Source organism: Hordeum vulgare, chromosome 5H, assembly GCF_904849725.1.
Source record: "Hordeum vulgare subsp. vulgare chromosome 5H, MorexV3_pseudomolecules_assembly, whole genome shotgun sequence".
Taxonomy (NCBI): domain Eukaryota; kingdom Viridiplantae; phylum Streptophyta; class Magnoliopsida; order Poales; family Poaceae; genus Hordeum; species Hordeum vulgare.
In genome coordinates, this window is record NC_058522.1 from 168,403,884 (window position 1) to 168,422,109 (window position 18,226).

Genomic DNA, 18,226 nt, shown 5'->3' on the forward strand with positions numbered 1-18,226 from the left:
GCAGGGGCTGTTATAGATTGCAACAAAGGCAATGTCACTTTCCACGTCAACGGTAATGAGCACACAGTGCACTTTCCGAAGAAACGATATCCAGTACATTGCATCAATGCTATCGAAAAGACTTCATCGATTCTCATTGGGAGCTTTGAATGCCCTATTCCTCGTGTCAAGATGAAGTATGATTTGCTTGTTGGGGAGATACATATCCCCATTGAGGTGACTTAGTGGCTATTCAAAAATTCTTCGTTCTCTCTTGCGATTCGAGAAGGTTTTGTCATAAGGATTTGGTCAACCCCATTGACGGATTTCTTTCGATGACCATGAAACGGATGATTCAAAGAGTCACATACCTCTATTTTAAGCTTTCTTTTTCTTTTGCTTAGAAGAAAAATGATAGAATTAGTTTAGCTTTTCCTGTTTTCTGTTTTAGCGTCCCGGAGAAAAATACCTCGAAAATAAAAGTTCTCTGATGGTCCTGAAAATTTAGTATGATTTTTTCTGGAATTTTTGGAAATTTCTGGGCCTGAGAGATGGCCTGGGGGCCTGACCAGTGGGCCACAAGCCCTGCCAGCGCCACCTACCCCCCTAGTGGCGGGGTGCAAGCTTGTGGTGCCCACAGGCACCCCCTCCACTCATTCCAGCTCTCAGCCTCTTCTTCCACCTCCAGAAAAAATTGTTTCGCAGCTCAAACCCGTGGTCTTGCTCATTTGGCTGTGATTTTCGATCTCCTTGCTCAAAGCACCATTCTCCGAACCGTTTTGGGGAAATTTCTCCTTGGTAAGTGACTCCTCCATTGGTCGAATTAGTTTTTGCTCTAGTGCTTTATCCTTCGCGTATTCTTGCTACCTTGGTGACCCTGTTCTTGAGATAGAAATGTTGGTTTTAGCTTGTCCCAAGTAGTTTTAGCGCGTGATACGGTCTCTAGGCACTAGTAGGAGTAGTTGCTACAAGGTGTGGTGGGTCTTCATTCACTTTTATCTTGAACTTCAAAAATTTCAGCAAAAGGAAATTATGTTGAGGAGGAAGTTTCATGGTGGTTCCTCAAGTAAGAAGGGTCCTCGTCTCTCTTTTCGGGAGCCCGAACCTTTTCAACTAAGGGACACACCGGTACAACCATGTGAATGGCCTTCCGATGAGTTCATGATCGAAGCAGGTTTCAAAGATGAGTTTGATACACTTGTCCGCAATGCCGGGTTAGAAGAATTCCTCTCAGATAAATGTGAACGGTATGCTATGCTCACTGCCTCTTTCGTGCGTAGATTTAAATTTTCAGTTGGCCGTGACTCATCCTTACTTTTTGATTTGTATGATAAATCCTATATCATGGACTTGGAGGATTTCAATAGGATTTGCAAGATACCCGATGGGGGTAGTATTAATTATCCTCCTAAGTCTTCGGTCAGAGACTTTGTCTCCAGTATAACTGTTGGAGAAACCAGAGATATCACGCAAGCCACCATAGGAAGCATCTATTTCCCTGCCTTGCACTACTTTGCCCTCTTCATTGGTAGGTGCATTAACGGTAAGGGTGCACATTGTCACCTATGCGCTTCCGACCTTAGTATCCTTAAGAGTGCAGTAACAGGTGACAGGAGCTTTAATATGAGAGCTATAATAGCAAGGAGGCTGAATATAAATGCTAGTGAGGGGGATTTCTTTGGTGGAGTTTATGCTACACGCTTAGCAAATTTTCTTGGAGTATCCATCCGTCCGGAAGACCCTCCTCTCCGTACAGCCTACCTTGATCGTGTCGCTCTAACACACTACCAGTTCCTTGAGAGAGATCATGGATCCCTCCTATACCGCTTGATATTTAACCAGTAGCGTGTTTTCCATATTACCCTTCATGCTCCTGCTTTCTTTGACTTTCAGGTAAAACGAAGATACAACATAACCATAGGAGAGGCAGAGGAGTATGAGAGGGAGGCGACGGTTGCTCGACTTCGTGAGGCAGCTATTCAGGCAGTGGCTGCAGCGATCCCGTGTAACACCCATTATGATTTTGGGTTTCGCCAGGATCATCCTTGGGAGTAGACCAAGCTAGGCCAAAAGCCTAATCTTGGGGGAGTACGTGTTCTCACCGACTTTACATTCATGCCTATGCTTTCACTCTGTTAGCCAGTGTTTACACTTTGCCACTGTATTATCCATGCTAGTTTATCTTCGTTTTCTTGTTTTCTTGTTTTGTGTCCTTTTGAGAAACCCAAAAAGATTTTTCTTTCTTCTTTTGCTTGTTGGGAGCTTTCTCGTGTAAATAGTTTTCTTTTTCTTTGTGTCAAGCTAGAAGATATTGGTTTCAATGTTTATTGGTTCTTACATGCTTACCTGTTTAGCTTTCAAAGAGCCATATTACTTTGTCTTCTCCTTTGTGTTTGCCTGCAGATTCAGCTTAGTCCAATGTGCTTATTATTGTTCACATTGTTTGATCGTGCAAATGAAAGGCAACAATGATGATATATGATGAAGTGACTGAGACTGAAAAGCTGGTATGAACTCTATCTATTTTGTTTTTGTAAATATGACTAGCTTGTCGACACAGATTTAGCTTTGTTGTGAGAGAACCATGTTTGCAATGACAACTTAGAGATCATAGTTTCTGATGCCATGCTTATTTAGCTGAGAGCTTATAATGGTTTGTCTTGAATGCCAACATAGATTTTGAGATGACTATGATGTAGTATGATAGGATGGTATTCTCCTTTGAAAGTTTCAAGTGGCTTGACTTGGCGCATGTTCATGCATGTAGTTGAAACAAAATCAACATAGCCTCTATGATGTTCGTGTTCATGGTGATTTATGTCATGTTCATGCTTGCATTCAATGTTAGTCAAACTCATTGCATCTTGATGACTGTTGTCGCTCTCTAGTTGGTCGCTTTCCAGTCTTTTGCTAGCCTTCACTTGTACTAAGCGGGAATACTGCTTGTGCATCCACTTCCATAAACCCAAAAGTTTTTCCATGAGAGTCCACCATACCTACCTATTTGCTGTATTTACCTCCCGTTCCAAGTAAATTTGCATGTGCCACTCTCTAAACCTTCAAGAAATAATCTGTTTTGCATGCCCGAACCGCTCATGTGGTGACAGGGGGCTATTGGTATCTTCCATGCTAGGAGTGTTATCCTCGACATGTGTTTATTCACAGTCATTCACGAGAAAGGGGCCATTCATTGGAATGCCCAGTTCCACCCTTAAATCGAAAACATAACTGTAAAACAAGACTCCCCCCGGATTGATGTTAGTATGGACGGTACCCGAGGATTCGGCTAGCCGTGGAGTGTGATTGATTGGTGGTGGGGGAGTTAAAACTTTACTTTTCTGTTTGGGAACCGCCTATAGCATGAGTAGCATGGAAGATATTGAGAACTCTTGGTCATTGCGTTGACAATGAAAGCATGCCACCCAAAATTATTATCTCTGTTTTCAAAGCTTGAGCTCTGGCACCTCTGCAAATCAATGCTTCCCTCTGCGAAGGGCCTGTCTATTTATTTTCCTGTTGAGTCATCCTCCTCTTATATAAGCACCAATTAGAGAGCACCTCTGTCATTTTTATTCTTTGCTTTTGATTAATATTGAGTATGACTATGACTGGTTCTTCGTTGCTATGAATTACAATGTTTAGTCAGCCCTTGATCTTTGAAAGTGCTCTTCATTTATGTTTTGCGGTCTCAGAAAGAGCTAACGAGATACCACCTATTCATATTGATTCATGCTTGTTTTGATTGAAGTGTTGGTATTTGAAACTCATTATTATTTGCTCGTTAGCTGATTATGCCATTGATATTAGTTTACCGTGAGACCTTTGTGTCAATTGCTTATGTGGTTAACTTGTGATCTTGCTAAAATTCTGGTTATGAGTTAGACATAGTTGCAACAACAAGATCAAACAGAGTTTGTCAAAGTTTTTCTTTCTCTCTCAGTTTGTCAACTGAGTTGCTTGAGGACAAGCAAGGTTTTAAGCTTGGGGGAGTTGATACGTCTCCATTGTATCTACTTTTCCAAACTCTTTTGCCCTTGTTTTGGACTCTAATTTGCATGATTTGAATGGAACTAACCTGGACTGACGCTGTTTTCAGCAGAATTGCCTTGGTGTTATTTTTGTGCAGAAATCAAAGTTCTCCAAACGTCCTCAAAATTTACGGGGAGCAGTTTTGGAAAATAAGAAAAATATCTGCGCCAAGTTCCACCTGAGGGGGTGGGCCAGTGGGCCGCAAGCCCTGGCTCCGCCACCACCCCCTGGTGGCGGTGGGCAGGCTTGTGGGGCCCACACGGCTCTGCCGCCCCCAGTCTCAGGTCTATAAGATCCCTTTCGTCCGAGAAAAAATAAAAAAGAGAAGTTTTCGTCGCGTTTTCGATACGAAGGCGCCGCCACCACCTGTTCTTCATCTGGAGGGCAGATCTGGAGTCCGTCTTGGGCTCCGGAGAGGGGAAATCGTCGCCATCATCATCATCAACCTTCTTCCCTCTCCAATTCCATGAAGCTCTTCGTCGTTTGTGAGTAATCTATTCGTAGGCTCGCTCGGCGGTGATGAGTATGATGAGATCTATCATGTAATCGAGTTAGTTTTGATGGGGATTGATCCCTAGTATCCACTATGTTCTGAGATTGATGTTGCTACTACTTTGCCATGCTTAATGCTTGTCACTAGGGCCCGAGTGCCATGATTTCAGATCTGAAATTATTATGTTGTCACCAATATATGTGTGTTTTAGATCCGATCTTGCAAGTTGTAGTTACCTACTATGTGTTATGATCCGGCAAGCCCGGAGTGACAATAACCGGAACCACTCCTGGTGATGACCATAGTTTCAGGGGTTCATGTGTTCACCAAGTGCTAATGCGTTGGTCCGGTTCTTTATTAAAAGGAGAACCTTAATATCCCGTAGTTTCCTTTTGGACCCCGCTCCCACGGGAGGGATGGACAATAGATGTCATGCAAGTTCTTTTCCCTAAGCACGTATGACAACACAGTGACGAACGGGAGCTAGCCACATATCTCTCCGTGTTATAACTATTGCATGATGAATATCATCCAAACAAATCACCGACCCATTGTCTACGAGTTTGTCCTGCTGCTGCTACTACTGTTCTACTGCTGTTACTACTGTTGCTACTGTTGTTACTTGTCTTGCTCTACTGCTACTGTTGCTACTACTGTCGCTTGCTACTGTTGCTACTTGCTACACTGTCACTGCTGCTTTTCCTTGCCGCTGCTACTGCTCGTTACACCGCCGTTACTCGCTACTTTGGTGTTACTACTTTGCTTGCAGATACTAATCTTTCAGGTGTGGTTGAATCTGACAATTCAACTGCTAATACTTGAGAGTATTCTCTCACCTCCCGTCGTGTGAATCAACAAATTTGGGTCGAATACTCTACCCTCGAAAACTGTTGCGAACCCACGCACTGGTGGGCCATCAACAACATTCTTCTAGTTTCGTTGTCGGGGAGTGCTAGCAGCATTCTTCTGATACTGTTGCAGAGGGGAAGAACAGTTGACATCAAGCATTGTTCTGGCACCATTGCTAGGGATTGCAAGCAGTGCTCGACTCCCCACAAACGAAGAGAACAGTCACCTAGAAGATGAGTCTCAAGAGATTAGTCACCGCACAGAGAGAGAAGGAGTAGAGAAGATCATTATGAACGAAGACACTCGTGGAGAGGCAAAGAATCAGAGAAGAAGGACAAGCACACCAATAGCAGTTCAAGAAGAAGACATCAAGCTCACATTGGTGAATGGGTTTCCAGCTCCGACCCTCACAACCGATGTGAGAGAAGCTATCACTCCAACTTCTATTATAGTCAAGATGAAGGTGTTGCCGGTCTTGCACTCGTTTCCTCCAACACCTACGACTTATTTGATTCACCAAATGAAGGGATTGGAAATTGCTTCATGGCAAAAGGCCCCAAGCTATCACACCCCGAGTACTTCGACTTTGATAGTGATGAGGATGACTTGTTAGGAGATGATGACTTGCTCTTTCATAAGACTAGTGATAACATCGAAAATGAACTTTAAAATATTCATGCTAGTCAAGAGAAATCAAATGATGATGATAAGATAGAGATTGAATGACTAACTAAAGAATTAAACACTCTTAAGTTAGCTCATGAAACTACTCTAGAAGATCATAGAGAGCTTGCAAGAACTCATGAGAAGCTATGCTTCGAGAAGCTAAATTTAGAGCAAGAGCATGAGTTTTGAAGAGCAATCAATGATGACCTTTGAAAGAAGAGTTCCTCTTATATAGCCAAATGATTACTCTTGTCTACTTTTGTTCCACAAGTTAAACCTAAGAACACTAGTAACCAAGGGAAGAAAGTTATCTAGTAACAACAATGCTAAAGCTAGAACAAATGATATTGTTGCTAGTAGCTCTCTTGATTCCACTAATGATTCTCTTATCCAAGTTACACTTGAGCAATAAAACGATTTATTAAAAGGGATTATAGAGAGAGGTGTCTTGAAGAGTCTTGCCGGAAGTAAGAAATTCGAGGAAATTGTGCGCAAGCAAGGAGGACATCGGAAGAAGCAAGGTGTTGGTTACTTCAATGTCAACGGAGATGTTTGGGAAGAAGGTCCATATCCCATTCCCACGTTTGTTCCTCAAGAGGAGAAGTATGATCCTACTCCTCCCAAGGGAACAAGCACTCAAGATGGCCTTCTACCACAAGAACACAAGGGCAAGGGAAAGCTTCAAGAGGAGATTGACTCATTTGAGGAAGACACCCAAGCCAAGGTCGAGTGGGTTCCCAAGGACACTTCTAGTACTACCTCATCTAATGCTACCACAACTCCAAGGATCCCTATCAAGGTGATGTGGGTCCCCAAGAGGAAGAACTAGAAAGTTCTTGAGGGGTGACTCCGCCAATGAAATTCACTCTTATTCATTTCGGCAAGAACTATATGCAATCAACTCCAACCATATGCATTAGTTCAAGGAGTCACACATTCCCTCAAAGGCGAGCAAGGGACAATGTAATTAATGCATCTTTGGACATCACCTCCCATGTATTTCACTCCATGTCCATAGATATCCTTGCATTTGTCATTGTTCTTTGGGACTAACCCATGTAGGTGAGAAGAGTAAGAAACAACTAGGATTGCTCCCAACTCAATATGATCTTCATCAACAATGAGCATCAACCACTACTACACCTACTTGAAGTCTTCTATGACAAAACCCAAGGTTAGTTTATCCCTCTTAGGGTGGATTTCACATCTAGGGGGAGCTTTACTCTAAGACTTGAGTATAACCGTCTCCTAAATGATGTGAACACATTAATGCATTGTGTAAAAGTGGTAACCCCACTTGTGCTTAATCGATGAGTGTGACCTATGCTCAAGTATTCTTACTTGTCTCCTAAGTCAACATACTCATATATAGATGACTTCGTCATCGCCAAAGAGCTTGATAGATGCTAGAGTGTTTGTGCATGTTCACCGTGTTTTATTTAACATCTTATTGTGTGAGCATGTTGGTATGAATATTTTACTCATTCAAGGATATCCAACTGTTGTTATTTGGATTTCTATTTCTTTTGGCATATTGGATATACAAGAATGCCTCAGTACCCTTTTCTAGCTATCTATTCTTTCTCGTCTCAAATTCTATTCATGATTCATCACAAAATTTGAGCAAGCACTTCAGGGACACTCTGTGTGAGGAGCATTCGGAGATCCGTCTTGACAAGGGCTGAATTCCAAAACCTCCCAAAGTGCATCTCGGTGTGACCAACCTCAAAATCTCGGTCCCACCTAAGCCTAGGGTTGATCTGGTTTTATCATCTCAGTGCAACTGAGTTCTGCTTTTCGGCCTCACCGAGTTTCACTGTGAGCTAACAGTTGTGAAACAGAGTGGCACCGAAAATCTCGTCTCGGTGTCACCGACGGCAAAGGGATATATAAACCAGAGGAACCCGACAGTTGAAAAAATTCTTCAAACGCCAAACAGCCAAACTCCTTTGTTGTCATGCCCTAGTCTTCGGAGGTCTACTTGATTCTCTCGTGCGCCTTTGCGAGGAGTCCTCGCCATCGACGTATTCTTCACCGTCGTCGCTGCCATAGCAAATCCACGCCGAGTTAGGGTACAAATTCGATTTCCTTTTGTGCTCCAATCTGATTCTTTGCACAATTAGGCACTACCATTATCTATCCACTATTTCTACAAGTTCAATCCAACAAAGAACTCCATTAGTCTAGAGAACAAAGAAAATTTTAGGGTTAGCAGTCCGCAAGATTGAATCTCGGTGTCACCGAGTTGCAAAAATCGGTCTTACCAATTTTGGTTTTAGGGTTACTCAGAATGTTCTCGGTGGAACCGAGTTCTCCTTTTCGATGAAACGGAAAAGGGTGCCAAGTTTCTCTTAAAGAGAACATGTGTCTCGGTGGCTGAGAAATTTCTGACTTGGTGGAACCAAAATCCTATTTTGTTAAAAGTTAAAACTAAATCTTTCAGGGTTCAAATTTGACAAAACTTCTGCAATTTTGTGATGCTTATCTTTCCATCTCTTCTATATCTTTTCAAAGGGTCAGCTTGTCTACCAGTCTGCTTGTCTGCTTGGTCTTGCAAGATGTCAGGTTCAGAGGATAGTCAGAACAACTTCAATGAGCCCCATGCTGAAACCGACTCATGCACTAGTTCCGAGAGGACCCTTTCTAACCAAGGTACTCCCAGCTCCCATGGCATGCCCAAGGCAGCTACCAAGTCCAGAAGGAAGCTTAATTCTGATGAAGAATATGCTAACTTCATCCGTGAAGAATCTGCACCCCAGAAACAGAAGGAAAAGACCACAGTCACGAAGACTATGAGGAAGGAGTATGCTAAACCTTATGACTCTAGAGCTCCAGCAGCAAGGCTTGCAAAGAAGCCAGGTGTGAAGAGAGCCCGAAAGAGAACTATTCATGTTGTTGGAAGACCAACCTCTATGTATGAAGATCCAGCAGAAACTGATGTTGTTGATGATGAGGAAGAAATTCCAGCTCAGACTCCTCCTCCTAAGAAGACAAAGCTGGTGGTTGATGCTATGACAAAGAAGCCTTTTGGACCCAAGAAGTCTTCTGCTCCTAAGAAGCCAGTAGTTCCCAAGAGGACTACAAAGGATATTCATGCAGCTGAGAAAAACAAAGGCTCTGCATCCAGAATTTTGCTGTAGAGGAAGATGAGGATGCCCGAGTGCTTATGAAGCTGAGACCTCTTATGCCAGCCCATGATGCTTCTGACCTAGTTGCTCAGGACATGAAGAAGAGGAAAGATGGAGGTCTCAGGAAGTGGAGATCTATTGATCCATATGTTGTGAGAAGGAGAATTGCTATTGATCCCCGCTTTCACACAAGGGAAGAACAAGATTTCTATGAGACAGTTCTACTTGACAAGCGTCTGCAGTCAGCGACATGAGATATGTGGATTGGGAATACATTGAAGCTAATGAACACTATTTTCCTCATGTGAGAGAAAATTTCAGGATGGTTGATATTGAAAATTTTGTTGACAAAGAGATGACTTCATGGAATGATGAGATGATCATGCAATTCTAGCCACCACTTATTTCTATTCCGGTGGAATGATTGTTTGGATGACTTAGGGTCACCAGTATGAAGCCACTGTTGACGAATGGGCCACTATCATTGGTGCTCCTAAAGCACGAGAAGAAGACTTGGATGTGTATTCACACCTCAACGTGAATCACAATTGCATGGCTAACATGTACAAGGTTGTGCCCAATGATTTTCTGCCGTCTCGCAAATTTGGCTTTGTCTACTTTTTGCAAGCAGGAATGCCCACTACAAACACTATCATGAGATACACCCTGATACCCAAATCAAGTGATGAAAAGATGATTAGGGGTTATTCCATGAACATGCTGCATCATTTAAACACCCACACCCGATTCCGAGTGATGGACTTGATAGTTGAGACTGTTAAGAGGACTGTTGCAGATCATAAGAGATCTTGTGGATATGCTCCATATATTCAGATGCCCATCAATGCCAATATTGGCAAGCATGCATATCTACTTGATCGTCCACACCCGCCTCTTCAACCTGATTTTGAGGATAATGAAGTTGTGATGGATGATACCCATCCCAGCTCAGCTACTGCTAGAGAGGCAGCAGAGGCAGCAGTTGTACAGGCTGCTAGGAATGCTCCAGCTCAACCCCCACAGCTCAAAACTAGAGATGAGCAAATGTCCTTCTTGGTCAACACCATCCAAGGGATGGAGAGGAAAGTTTCTGAGATTTTGCTGAACCAGAAGAGCCTAGAGAGGATCGTGGAGACAAAATTCCATGACATGGATGTTAAGGTGACAGAGTTGACCACCACTGTTCAACAACTTCGGCATGAAGTTGACTCACTGAAGATTCCATGCTCCAGTAGTGACTCAGTCGCCTCTACCTACTACCACTCAGTTCAAGACCCAAACTAGGTCATGAGTTGTGCTAGTTCCAGAAGCAAGGCCATCTTCGTCAGCTCAAGCTTTAGCTCCTCCTCCTGCTCCTCGAGTGTCTACACCCCGAGATCCAGTGACATATGCAGAAGCCTTCGTCGATGCTCTCTTGTCCACTCCATCTTCACCTACCGGAGGCGATCATGCCTAGAGAGACGCCTAGTAATGGACCTTTGAACTTTTTGTTAACTTGTTGCCAAAGGGGGAGAGGTTTATAGATCAAATAGGGCTTCGAGAGAAAGAGCTTTGCACTTTACTTGCTCTCATTTGTTTTTTCAAAACTTTTGGTCTTTTGGATGACTTTATCCGTTTAGAGGTATGTTTTATCAAACACTATGGTTGTTTGATGCTATCATGTTGATCATTCACGTCTTGTTTGGTGTTATGTGCATTACTATTAATTCATAACATTTATGCGCACCACCAAGTTGTATGTGACATGGAAGAGTAACCAATGATCCTAATCAATTGTGCATTTGCATTCAAACGCAAATTTAAAATAATGCACAAATTTAGGGGGAGCTCTTGTTTTTCACATACTCCTCAAAGCGTCGATGCTAATCACTGATTAAATCTTTTGTTGAAGCTTTGATCTATATGTTATCATAAATTACCAAAAAGGGGGAGATTGAAGGCACAATTTCTCCCTAAGGTGGTTTTGGTAATTAATCACAACATATGCATAATTGGACTAATGAGTTTATTCAAGTATATTTCAGAAAAGTTCAAAGATGCTTTGGCTATAGGATTGTGAGGAGATGCCCCTTGGTGCAAGTAAGGAATATGATTGGATCAGGCTTCAAGCAAGAAGACTCTTCATTTTACATTTGTGATAAATCACTTTGAGTCCATAGGAAAGCCAATACTATTAAAAGGAGATCAGGTATTATGATGAATTGGTTTCTCAAGTGCTTAGAGGTAGCCACCAAAAATACTCATCCATTCTCCCACAAAATATCTCCTTCCAAACCCAAACCAGTAAAATCTGGGCCACCAACAATTTCCATTCGTCCCTATCGATTTTACACTAGACAGAACCTATGTCAAACCCTACCATCTCGGTACCACTAACATTCCTATTGGTGCCACCGAGATTCAGTGACCAACTTTTTGTTGAGAAGATTTCAAGAATCGGAATTTCCTAGTTTGAAATCGGTCTCACCAAGATTTGGAAACTGGTCTAGGTCCTCGTATTGGTACCACCGAGATTCCTATATCGGTCTCATCGAGAATTCAAAAGTCGCCACATTTAATGCAACTCGGTAACATCGAGATTCATTTCGGTGTCACTGAGTTGGGAAATAATGTTGTAACGGTTGGATTTTGGGGGATGCCTAGATACCCCTCCACCTACCTCTCATTCGTAGAGGAAGCAATCAGAACACACTTACACTTTCCAGATCATTTTTTCTGAGAGAGAGCCACCTACTCATGTGCTGAGATCAAGAGATTCCATTCCAACCATTTGAACCTTGATTTCTAGCCTACCCAAGTTGCTTTCCACAAGATCAATCTCTCCTACCCCTGCCAAATATGAGAGAGAGTGATTGAGTATTGAGGAGACTATATTTAGAAGCACAAGAGAAAGGAGTTCATCGTTCTACCACATTTATTACCTTTTGGAGGGTGGTGCCTCCTAGATTGGTTAGGTGTCGCTTGAGAGCCTCCTACTTTGTTTTGTGGAGTTGAACCAAGATGTTTGTAAGGGCAAGGATATCGCCTACTTCGTGAAGATCTACCATGAGTGAGGCTAGTCCTGTGTGGACGGAAGCCGTGGTGGAATATACAAGTCCGCTTCTTCATGGGCCCCTTGTGGGTGGAGCCCTACGTGCACTCTTCAGTCGTTACCCTCCGTGGGTTGAAGTCTCCATTAACATGGACGTACGATAGCGCCACCTATCGGAACCATGCCAAAAATCGTCGTGTCAACCTTTCCGTTTGGTCTCCCTACCGTACCCTCTACTTTGCACTTGCATGTTTTACTTTCCGCTTATATAATCTTAGATGTGCATGTGTAGGGTGTACTTGACTAGTCGTAATTACTAAAACTGGCCCACACTTAAATTTCGGAAAAGGCTAAGTTTTTATCTTGTCAAGTAGTCTAATCACCCCCCTCTAGACATACTTTCGATCCTACAAGTGGTATCAGAGCTTTGGTCTCCACTTCATTGGTTTCACAACCTAGGAGAGTATGACGTCTAGTGAGGGTAATTATCACCGTAGAGGTCCATATTTGGATGGCACTAATTTCGCTAGTTGGAAGCATAAGATGGAAATGCATATTCTTGGTCATAATCATGTCGTCTGGGTTGTTGTTCATGTTGGTGTGCAAGGTGCTTTCTTCGAATAAGAAAAATAACCGGATCGTGATGCGAAAGTGGAAGAACTGAAGATGCTGCAATTCAATGCTCAAGCATGTGATGTTCTTTTCAATTGCTTGTGTCCCGAAGAATTCAACAAAATTAGTCGCCTTAAGAATGCAAAGGAAATTTGGGGTACTTTGATTGATATGCACAAAGGTACTGATTCTGTCAAGGAATCTATGTTGGATGTGCTTCAAAGTCAGCTTGACAAGTTCAAGATGAAGGATGGTGAAGGAGTCGCTGAGATGTATTCTAGGGTAGCTCTCATCACAAATGAGACTGTCGGCTTAGGAAGTGAAGAGATGACCGACAAATTCATCATCAAGAAGATACTTAGAGCCTTGGATGGAAGATACCGCACTGTGTGCACATTAATCCAAATGATGCCAAACTACAAGGATGTCAAGCCAACTAAAGTCATTGGAAGGATTGTTTCTCATGAAATGTCTCTCATTGACAAAGATGAGTTGCACAACAAGTCAACAATGCTTACAAATCTTCAAGCGATGCCCCCACTACTTGAGTGAGGCTAGTCCTGTGTGGACGGAAGCCATGGTGAAATAGACAAGGCCGCTTCTTCGTGGACCCCTTGTGGGTGGAGCCCTCCATGGACTCTCGCAGTTGTTATCCTCCGTGGGTTGAAGTCTCCACTAGCATGGACGTAAGATAGCGCCACCTATGAGAACCATGCTAAAAATCGTCGTGTCAACCTTTGCGTTCGATGCCCCTACCTTACCCTCTACTTTACACTTGCATGTTTTACTTTCCGATGTTATACTCTTAGATGTGCATGTGTAGGGTGTACTTGACTAGTCATAATTCCTAAAACTGATCCACACTTAAAATTGGGAAAAGGCTAAGTTTTTATCTTGTCAAGTAGTCTAATCACCCCGCTTCTAGACATACTTTCGATCCTACAGCAGAGCGCGGGAAGATGAAGTGCGATGGAGTCACGGTCAGCTTAGCGAGGGGAGTCGACGTTGCTAAGATCTTGGTCGGCCCTCATTCGCTGGAGTGAGCTGCGACCATGAGAAGGACCTTATCGAGCCCCTCGCAATTTAGCACTTTGGACCTACCTAGGGAAAGTTCTGGTGCCACCCGCTGCCATTCCCTTGCTCTTTCTGCCAAGGGGAGCTGTGGCAACGTTGTGGGATGGGGGGGAGGTTGCTTGGCGAATGGGGACAATCTTCCGCAGGAAGGAAGGCACAAGGAGGCAGTGCAAGATGAGGGAAAGCAATGATGAACCGGCTACGCGCGCAAGCTTTATGCTAGCTCGGGGCCTTTTACCGAGGTGTCATGGGGAGAAGGGGCATCCAACGACTGGCGAGGCGCCACGCGTCGCGCCTAGCCCATAGGAGGTTGGAGCCCACATCGCTTTGCCCCTCCCGTCGGGCAGAGTCGTGCACGGGCTCGGGGGCTACTGTCGGGCCCCTGGGACGGGGGGTACACATGCCCGTCGATCTGCGGCCCAGGCGCAACACGCTATACAAACTTGGTTCGGCCCATCGGCCAGCCCCCGCAAGGAAGACCCACACGAGGACCCTCGCTTTGCGAGGCAAGCGCCAGAGGATCATCGCCAAGGACCACGCGAGGTCACCCGCTGCAAGGCGCGTCCTAAGGCCACCCTTGGGGCCCTCACGGGGCGGGCTCTTCCAGGGCAACTAGGCAGGGTCCCGCAATCCTGCATGTTCACGTGGGTGACACGAGCTGTGCAGACGACGCGGGAGCGGTGCTAGCGTGCACGGACAGGGCGGCTTTCCACATTCATGATAAGGAAGCGGGCCCAGCTTGCATGCTCCCAAAGCAACCCCAAAGGTTTCCCGTTTGGTTCAAGAGGACCAAGGCTGGGGGCTCAGTAGGATGGAGGTCACTCCCGAGCCCACTGGTGCATCACAACGAAGAGCTTTGGGAGGCGAAGACCCCTTTTGTCACGGTGCACTGCAATCCTGTCCCCTTTCGAAATGGTCGTTGTGGCAGCCCTTCTCGCCAAGGGTGTTTTCGGGGGGAAGAGGACCAAGGACAATGTAAAAGAGACGCCCGACCTCTGTAGTAAAGACCCATCATTTCCATTAGGGCAAGAACCCGCCTTTGTACTCGTCTTCCACCTCAAGCAATCCGAAGAAGCAGGAGTAGGGTTTTACACTACAAGGTGTCCCAAACCTTGGTAAACTGCTCGTGTGTTCTTGTTCGCCTTTCTTAGCTCGAGCCATCTAAGAGTCGTGGTGACGTTGAGAGGTAGAACAGGATAGGAGAGCGAGTGCACCCCAGAGTTTGAACCTTTCTGAGTCTGCGGAGCCTCGATTTCGACAAGGGCAAACTAAGCAACAAGGGGGGCACAAGGGGACACGGCACGCCTACCCCAAGGGTGTGCCCTGCTGCCTTTGTTGTCTCCTCGTGAGGCTTTTTGCCTCCTCCCGGATCTTCCCAGATGTCTTCTAGTCCAGGTCAAATTATTAAAAAGTTTCATTGTGGTTGGACTTTGTTTGGTAAAGTTTTTCTGAAAAACTAAAAACAAGTAGAAAGCAACAACTCACACTAGGTTAATAACTTAGTTCCAAAAAATAATATAAAATAATGTATAAAACATACATAATTGATAATAAAATAGCATGAAACAATCAAAAATGAAACATACGTTGGATACGTATTAACAATCCACATAAGTTTTTGCCAATACCAACGTGTGAACAATAGGATAACGCTTACACTACTCGATGTATCTTCCGAGTTAGAAAAATGGTCAAAACATTGCGAAAGAGTTCCGGTTTCCATGCGCAATAACTTCTTTGTGAACAACTTGGTAGGTCACGTATTATATTAGCACCCCAAAAAGTCAGTGGAATATATAAATATGAAGTATAGTTTAAATGATCTCATTTCGACCGAATGAAATGGACCAACGGTCTGAGCTTACCTTTTTTTAGAAATTTTGGAGTTACAAGATAATTTAATCTATCATCTACACTTGTATCTTATTGAGAAAGCTGAGCTGCACCCCTCCATAATGATTTCACGCTCTCAGCCGCCAGAACACGCTCACCTTTGCACATGATTTTCTTAGAGCAACTCTAGCATACCCCGCATCCCGCCGGCCCGCAAAACGTGTTTGCAGTTCACGTAAAACAGCTTTTGCGGGCTGGTCCGGGCTGGCACAGATGAAGACCCCTCAAAGGGATCTATAAAAAAGTATATTCGAGGAATATTCTTTTTTACGGGTCGGCTTTGTGGGGTCTGCTCTTTGCACCGCTGCTTCCCGCATATCATCAGCCCGCAAATATCAAATACTCCCTCCGTCCCAAAATAAGTGTCTCAAGCTTAGTACAATTTTGTACTAGAGCTAGTATAAAGTTGAGACACTTATTTTGGGACGGAGGGAGTACAACATAATTCAACAGTCGAAAAAACTGAATTATTCGAATCAAACATAATACAGTAATCATTCGCATTACAAATGATTATTCAAAACTTGTCATGAATACATAAATAAGTCACTGTCCAGCCCTTTGCCAATGGTGTTCAATGAGATCTTTCTGAAGTTGAAAGTGGGTGTCTGCATTTTCAATCTCCTTGTATGTCTTAAGAAAAGCTCTAATGCGGTTTGGGTCTTTAGCTGGTTTGACACGGCTACCCACATTGTTGTAAAAGAATTCTAGGTTCAATACTCTCTCATCTTCAAGAATCATATTGTGCAGGATAACATAGCATGTCATGATGTTCTTCAAGGTTTTCTTATCCCAAAAATGAGCAGGACCACGGACAATGGCAAACCTAGAGTGCAAAACACCGAATGCTCTTTCAATGTCTTTACGAGCTGCCTCTTGCACCTTTGCAAATTCACATTCTTTTTTTGTTTTGGGTTCTTTGACGCTCTTGACAAATGTGCACCAAGGAGGGTATATACCATTTGCAAGATAGTACCCCTTTGTGTATTCATGCCAATTGATAGTGTAGTTGCAAGCAGGAGCATCACCACTAGCAAGCCTAGCAAACAAATGAGACCGTTGCAACACATTGATATCATTGAGAGTGTCCGGCATACCAAAAAAGCAATGCCAAATTCATAAATCCTCGGATGCTACGGCCTCTAGCACGATTGTTGCATCATGAGACTTGCCGCAATACATTCCTTGCCAAGCCTTGAGGCAATTTTTCCAATTCTAATGTATACAATCAATGCTACCTAGCATGCCAGGCCAACCTCTCCTCTCATTAGATGCCATCAATTTCTTTGTGTCGTCTTCATTGGGTGCCCGAAGATACTCAGGACCGAAGACACAGATGATCACTTTCGCAAATCTACGCACAGACTCAATTGTGGTATCTTCACCAATGCGAAGATACTCATCGGCATAGTCAGCTGGAACACCATATGCAATCACCCGCATAGCTGCGGAGATTTTTTGATATGCACTAAATCCCTTTAAGCCCGCGGCATTCCTTCTTTGAGTAAAATACCGGGAATTTTCCTTGCAAGCCTGAACAATTTTCACAAAGAGGGATCGACGCATTCGGTACCTTCTCCGGAAGAGGTGCGGATGATATGTAGGATTCTCCGCAAAATAGTCTTGCATCAACATCTCGTTCCCAAGATGGCGATTATGAGGAATGCACAAATGCCCGACAGTCGATCCTCGCCTCCTCTTCCGGTTCTCGTCTTCATGCTCCTTCACGACAAGCGCCATGACTAATGTTTGCTGACGAAAGGTCGCAAGCATGGTCTCAACATCCGAGCCGTCTGAATCAGACGAATCGGATAGTAGGAAATTCTCGCACGGGGTCAACTCCATCTTCTCGCACAGCTCGGAAAAACCACAAAAAAGGTACTAACCGGCGGCGGGTGATCCCAGACGGCGACGAACGGTGGTCGATCCCCGGCGGCGGCGGCGGCGACGGGGGCGGCTCTTCTCGCCGGATCCGGAGGGGCGGTGTAGCGGCTCACCTGCAGATATGGCCGGAATCCCCAGCGGCGGGCGGGCGGAAGCAAGGGCGGGGCGGCGGCGGAAGGAGGGGGAAAATAGCGCGGGCTCAAATGTCCCTCCCGCCAACTGCTTCTCTGTGATGCAGGGCACCGCAGCCGCGAGGGGGAAACCCGCGTTTTCCCAGGTTGGGGTTGGGAATTTGCCGCGCCCCCTAAAACTTTTTGCGGGCCGGGTCTGATCGGGCAGGCTTTTTCGCCCCGACCCGCATTTTGGCGGTTATTTTGCCGGGTATGATAGATGTATGTTATCCCCGACCCGCATTTTGGCGGTTATTTTACAGGTCGAAGGCGGATGCGGGGTCTGCTAGAGTTGCTCTTAGCCTTTAGTGTACTGTTTCCAGGCTGCTGCTCCGGGGAGCGAGTTACGCTAATTGTCCCGAATTGGGTCATTAGGTAGAAGGCACACAATTAATGCCAAACGTACAAAGCCTCCCAA